Consider the following 7,692-nt stretch of genomic DNA (forward strand, 5'->3'; position numbering starts at 1 on the left):
CAAAAATCATATTCTTCCACATGTAAATAGTGGGCCTGCTCTACAAATAAAACTTCAAGGTACAGACCTAGTCCTGTATTCCAACCAGATGGCCTACCTTAAGCCTCTTCTATAAAATAATTTTGATGCAGCCACTGTGTAGGATGCTTTGAGGAGCACTAAAGTGCAAAGTACAAAAGTGAGAACAAGAAATAAGACTCAAAATATATGTTGAAGACAGATTGTAGAGATCTAGGAAAGAAACCAAACTACTTCTGAAAAATCTCACTTGGCTGTCTTACAACATATTGCATTGCACACTACAAACTTGTAAGTACACATATGTTTCTCCCATAATTCACCATAAAACCCAGTGATTCATTCCTCAGCAAGAAAGATCCTGGAAAAGTTTGATTAAATTGAAGCCACTAGTGCTGCATCAGTGCTGAAAAATTCATGCTCAAGAGGAAAAAAAGTTAAAGGTGTTCTTCATTAGACTATGAGCCAACTGCACATTCTCAATATCCCCCCCATATCAGGAATTGCAATTAATATTGTGAAATAATGCAGCAAATTGAATAGCATTGCTTCACAAACTCTCTGGGTGTTGTATGAGACATTTAAAGGGTCAGAGCTTGGCAATAGCTTAGCACTATGCGGAAATGACCAAGGGATATGCTCTACCTTTGGAGCCTCTCAGTCACTCAGGAAATTCTGAATTAAGGGAACAAGCTATTGCACATACAAACTGTATTCACTCTGAAATTTATTAGTGTTGCTCCAGCATCTTCTATTCAAATGCAGCCAGATTCTCTCCCATGGGCATATGATTTCCACTGAATCCAGGAGGAATTATGCCAATCTCAGAAGAGTACAATTGTTTCTTCCGCACTTGACAGCAAAACTAACATTTTAATGCTGAAAATAAACATGCACATCCCAGCATTCTTTCATCCAGAAACATGTTGCACCTGAAGGTTTGATTTCCAGATCAGCTCACAAATGTTTGTTTAATCCACACTGTTCCTAAAATACTTTATAAACAGTGCCCTTGGACTTACCAACATGAGAACTTTGTTTCTGTTGATTTAATGAATATTTTTGCAACACTGGTTGCATGCCAATCATTGTGCTTGTACTGGGATTTCAGAGTTGTAGAATACAGAGAACACAGTTCTTGCCCTCAAGGGCTCACCTTGGACATGGTGATGACTATTTAGATGCAACTCTAAAAGCATGAAACATGACAGAAAAAACTGATGAGCTGGACTTCATTAAAATTAAAATTTTTTTTCCCTATAAAAGGCAATGTCAAGAAAATTAGAAGATGAGCCACAAACTGGGAGAAAATATTTGCAAAAGACATTTTATAAAAGCCTGTTATCCAAAACCCAAAGATCTTTTAACACTCAACAATAAGAAAATAAATCACCTGATTAAAAAGTGGGTCAAAGACCTTAACAGACACCTCACCAAAGAAGATATACAGATGGCAGGGGCACCTGGGTGGCTCAGTCGGTTAAGCATCTGACTTCAGCTCAGGGCATCATCTTGCTGTTTGTGGGTTGAAGTCCCGCATTGGGCTCCGTGCTGACAGTTCAGAGCCTAGAGCCTGCCTCGGATTCCGTGTCTCCCTCGCTCTCTGCCCCTCCCCTGATCACTCTCTCCCTCTTTCTCTCTCTCTCAAAAATAAACATTAGAAAATTTTTTAAAAGATACAGAGATGGCAAATAAGTATATGAAAGATGCTCCACATCATATGTCATTAGGAAAATGCAAATTCAAACCAATGAGATATGACTACACACCTATTAGAATGGCCAAAATCTAGAACACTGACAACACCAATGCCAACAAGGATATGGAACAATAAGAACTCTCATGTGTAGCTGGTGAGAATGCAAAATGGTATAATCACTATAAAAGTTTGGCAGTTTCTTACAAAACCAAACATTTTCTTACCATACAATCCGGCAATCACACTCCTGGGTATCTACCAAAAGAAGTTGAAAACTTACTTCCACACAAAAACCTGCACACAGATGTTTATAGCAGCTTTATTTATAATTACCAAAAATTGGAAGCAACCAAGATACCCTTCAGTAGGGGAATGGATAAATTATGGGAAATCCAGACAATGAAATATTATTCAGTGCTAAAAAGAAATGGTCTTTGAAACCATGAAAAGAAATTGAGGAACCTTAAATACATATTACTAAGTGAAAGAAGTATGATTCCAATTATATGACATTCTGAAAAAGTCAAATCTATGGAGACAGTAAAAAGACCGGTGGTTGCCACAGGTCAGGAGGAAAGAAAGGATAAATAGGTAGAGCACAAGTAATTTTTAGGGCTGAAAAAATACTCTGTATGATATTGTAATGATTATAACATAATACATGTCATTAGACATTTGTCCAAACCTATAGAATATATAACACCAAGCATGAACGCTACGTTCACTATGGACTTTGGGTGATTACAATATGTTGGTATAGGTTCATCAATTATAACAAATGTACTACTCTGGTGAGGGATGTTGATAATCAAGGAGGCTATGTATGTGTAGGGGCAAGGATATATGGGAAATCTCAGCAGATTTCACCCAATTTTGCTAAGAACCTAAAATGACTCTAAAAAAAATAAAGCCTTCTAAAAAAAATGTTAAAGACATACAAAAGCAATTCAAAACAAACAAAAAAAAAAGCAACACATAAGACCAATAAACAAATTTTAATCTCAATGGTTTTTTAAAAAAATTTTGTTAATGTTTATTTTAAGAAAGAGAGACAGAGCAGAAGCAGGGGAGGAGCAGAAAGAGAGAGGGAGACACAGAATCTGAAGCAGGCTCCAGACTCTGAGCTGTCAGCACAGAACCCGACACAGGGTTTGAACCCACAAACCACGAGATCATGACCTGAGCCGAACGTTTAACCACCTGAACCACCTAGGCACCCTCTCATTAAAAGCTTTAAATGCAAAGTCACATAACATGCCACTTTTTCATCCCAGATATGGAAAAGGTAAGGAAAAAATGGTCATTGTCATACATTCCTGGTGACAGCATCTATTGATGCAACATTTGACAAGACAATTAAGCAAGTCATATCAAATACCTTTAAAAGGTGCACAACTTTTGACCCAGTGATTTTATTTCTAGGAATTTATCCCAAGTAAATAACTATGCACATGCACAAAAATGCATACACAAGAATATCTTAGTAGCAAAACATACAGATACACAATAAAGAATTAAATGAAGCATAGTGTGCCCAAACAATAAAATGCTGTGAAATCCTTAAAATTGACACACTAGAAGAAAACTTAATTATTGAAAGATTTACACTAACATACACCAAAGATATAAATGGGAAAATATTATCCACTAAAAGATTAACAGTGTTAGGATTATGGGATTTTTATTTTCTCCTTTGTGTTTGTCTGTTTGTCCTAAATTTTCTGTAATAAGCATGGGCTGCTTCTGAACAAAAATATTTTTTAATGTTTATTTATTTTTGAGAGAGAGAGAGCAGGGGAGGGGCAGAAAGAGCGGGAAACAGAAGATCCAGAACAGGCTCTATGCTGACAGTAGAGAGCTCGATGGGGGGTCGAACTCATGAACAGTGAGATCATGACCTGAGCCAAAGTCAGACAATTAACTGACTGAGCTACCCAGGGGCCCCTGAGAAAAAATGTTTTCATTGTTTGATCCCCTCTTCAAAAAAACCTACTGAAAAGAAATAAATTTCCTACCTTGTGTTAGGCACTTTGAACAAACTATCTCTGATCCTTAGTATTGTATAACAAAGTAGCTGCTATCTCTGCATTTTCAGTGAAAAAAAACTGAACAAGGCAGTAGTAAGTTTCCTAACACGACTCAGCTTCTGTGATGGTTAATTTTATGTCATCTTTATTGGGCCATTAGGCACCCAGATTAAACATTATTTCTGGGTGTGTCTATGAGGGACATTTCCCAATGAGAGTAGTATTTTAATGGATGGACTCAGTGATGTAAATTCCCCTCCCCAGTGTGGAAGGGTCTGAATAGAAAAAAGCAGAGGAAGGAAGGATTTGCCCCCTTTCTGGATGCTTGAGCTGGGACTTCTGTCTTCTCCTGCCTTTGGACTGCGACGTATACCATTGACTCTTAGGGTTCTCAGGCCTTTGGAGCTACACCACTGGCTTTCCTGGGTCTCCAGCTTGCAGATGGCAGATGGTGAGCCAATTTCTCATAATAAATCTAGATAGATAGACAGATCAATCAATCTATAAATCAGTCCTATTGGCTCTGTCTCTCTGGAGAATGCTAATACAGATAGTAAGGAACAAGGCCAGGATACAGCCTAGAACTTCAGCTATTACTATTCACAATGTCCAGCTGTCTTTAAGACTACTGCATCAGCCATCAAAACTTTTCCACAGTAGTGACAGCACTGGGTTCTAACCACCATTGGCCCAAAATTTAAAAATTGCTGGGCGCTTGGGTAGCTCAGTCGGTTAAGCATCCGACTTCAGCTCAGGTCATGATCTCACAGCTCATGGGTTTGAGCCCCACACAGGGCCCTGTGCTGACAGCTCAGAGCCTGAAGCCTGCTTTGGACTCTGTGCCTCCTTCTCTCTCTGCCCCTTCCCTGCCCATTCATTCCCCACCTCTCTCTCTCTCTCTCTCTCTCAAAAATAAATAAACATGAAAAAATTGCTAAAGCAGGCAAGAAGCCAATAAGGGTTTAGAAGCAATAGTATTAAAAATAGGCTTCTATCCAAGGATCTATATAAAGTACTATAAGCTGCACAGAACAAAGGAATCAGATGGGGTTACTTCCTCTGAAAACTTCAATAACACAATCTTTAAACGTAGAGAAAAATCCATCAAAACCCAAGATTTAATAAGTTTGACACACACAGTGGAGGATCACACCACATGCTTCACTCCTTCAAAAATGTTGATTATAATTATAACTATTCTATATACTACTTCTCAGTCTCATTTCCTACCTCCACTTAGAAGCATAGAAACATCAAAGTCAGGACAATGCTACCTGTCATAGTCTATAGGTCATCCTTCACATTACCAGCTTCAGAAGCTTTGGGAATTCTCCTAAATCATTTGCTTCCCTCAATAATTTCATTAGGGCTTCTTGACTATATTGATATATTCAACCTTGAAATAATGAGTTCCATAATTTATCACTCTCTGAATGGGCAGCATTATCTTCCATAATTTTCTTCAAGCTATATAAAGTTTCCCCATTATTCTAGTGTAGAGAGCATTGCAAGAAAAGTCTATATTTTGTGTTAATTATTATTTCAAACTTCAACCTTAATTTTAGTCTTTCTGTAGTCTTCCACCAAAAGAAATTCTCATTACAACATACCCTGCCAGGCACTATGTTGCTTTTTTTTATTATTATAACAGTCCTATTAGAACCTTATATTCTGAATTTGTTGGTGCTTAAGGAAAACAGCTTTGCCTGTAATTCATTGTGCCCTGACCTTATGACACCAACTTATACTTGGCCAATTAGGGACAAGGCCAAACTGCATTATTCTTAGGTCTATTCAGTTAATAAATGACACATTTCTTTCATATAATCTTTAACAAGAACTCATAAATTGCATTCATTATGCCCCAAGAGATGAGGTACCAACGGTAATTCAGGTGGGTACATCTGAAAAGATTTGTCAGTTTCCTATTCCATTCTAGCCAGATTTTTTGGAAAACATTGGGAAAAGACTGAAATTTCCCACCAGCCTGAGACTTCATGCAAGTTTTTACAACATTAACTGGAAAAAACAAGATTCCCAACATGGCACCCAACAGACCTCGGCACATAAAATCAATAAGCACTGTGAGTCACTGCAGCAGGCAGATGTTCTTTATGGAACCTCAAAAGCCAAACAAAAAAACGACGTTGCTGAATCCATTATGGAAAAGAACGGATACCAAGTCTCAATAATACTCTAATTCCATGGCATTTGAGTGTCTTGAAAGCCTGGCAAGTGTTCATAAACGTTTTATAATGCTTGTGGTCTTGAAGCAATGTCTGAATTCTTTCCAATGGAGTGAAAATTGCTTCTGTTGTCCTTGGAAGTACTGCTGCCACACTACCAGTTGCAAACTCAGACGTAGGGATATGCTCTCAGAGACGACAAGATAAGGCCTCATACAGGCCAAACCTAAGTGCCAGTATAGTTGTCTTCTGCATCGGTAGGGGGAAGGAATCCACAGTACAAGTTTTGAAAGCCATCCCTCCTGAACTGAAGCACTGCATCCCAGGTTTTGATTCCACACAGCTGCTGCCGAGAGAGGACCTTCTGAACCGGAAATGGGATTGCTACATGAAAGCTGCACAGCAGCCACACAAATAATGCTTCATTTCACCAACATTTGCAGCATAAGGTGACGGATCTTGTTTTGAAAATGTTAGGACTGGCAGCCTCTTTTCATGAGCTTCTGAATCCACCATGTTGCTTGAGATCTTTCTTACTCGGGGCACCTACGTGGCTCAGTCAGTTGAGCATCCAACTTTGGCTCCAGTCATGATCTCCCAGCTTGCAGTTTGTGAGTTCCAGCCGCACACTGGGCTGGCTGCTGTCAGCCTGTCAGCGCAGAGCCTGCTTTGGATCCTCTGTCCTCCTCTCTTCCCTTCCCCCGCTTGCACTCCCTCAAGAATAAACATTAAAAAAATAAAAGATCTTTCTTACTCAAGAGGGATTTCTTTAACCCACTGCAGCGGGCTGAACCCATTGCAGCAGGCCCCCAGCTCCATGCCCTGTCGCCAGCAGCCCACAGGTGGGCAAGCCCACAAGCCCTCATCTACATTGCTTTTCACACTTGGAGCAATTGGCATACGGATATATCATATAGTCAGCTTTATATCAGAAGCCTAAAAAATTGTTCCCGGAAAACTTACAAATTGGAAAAAGGAGCACAATCTTTAGATGAATTTTCCAAAAATCATTTAAGTTATTCCAAATATTTATAAAAACCTTTCTCAACGATGTCAACCAAAACTCACTGCAAGAGGCTGTGAATTTGAGATGAAGATAATTTCTCTTCCTCTAAGTTGATTCAAAGAGAGGAATGGAGAAATTAGAAAGATAAAAATATCTTAAAACGGTAGTGGAATCCTGTATTCCATACACTGAGTCAAATGCTTTAAGACTCGTTATAGAGTTCCCAGTTTACTTGATTTACTTAGAGTTTAGGAAGTTCTCCACAGTACGGAATATAATTGTGTCTCATTTATTGTGGATTAGGTATAGTGTAAAATTTGTGGTCATTTGATAAGGGAAACCAAGTCCATTGACAGGAGTCTAACCTCTTTGGTGCAAAATAAGAATATTTCATTATTTTGATTTTCATCCCCCTTTTACCATGACAGCAATCTCTGTTAGCAATACCACCTATACTACACTTCTACTTCTACTCTCTCTTTCCTACCCCACAGCCAATACGAGTTAACTAGATTCCCTTCAAAGAGAAGAGATTCTAACACTAAAACAAAACTCTCACTCCTATAGAAACCCTCACTTAAAAAACAAAAACTTAAAGAATTTTCCAAAAGTGTAAAAGCTACCAGCAGCTGCTCTGTTTCATAATACAAGATAATGTTCATGTGGAAAAACTGGGTGAGAATCCAGGAAGCATCCAAAGTGATTGTCTTTGTGAAGCAAACATCTGTGTTGATGGGAAATTAAGACATACGCACA

The 7,692-nt window shown here is 38.7% G+C and overlaps 1 pseudogene; it reads right to left on the reverse strand.

Annotated features, from left to right (window-relative positions):
- Positions 1 to 2,749: 2,749 nt before the first annotated feature.
- Positions 2,750 to 7,444, reverse strand: LOC132672927 (mitochondrial nicotinamide adenine dinucleotide transporter SLC25A51-like; annotated as a pseudogene).
- Between the last annotated feature and the right edge of the window lie 248 nt (positions 7,445 to 7,692).

The sequence above is a fragment of the Panthera onca genome, chromosome C1, assembly GCF_046562875.1.
Source record: "Panthera onca isolate mPanOnc1 chromosome C1, mPanOnc1 haplotype 2, whole genome shotgun sequence".
NCBI lineage: Eukaryota > Metazoa > Chordata > Mammalia > Carnivora > Felidae > Panthera > Panthera onca.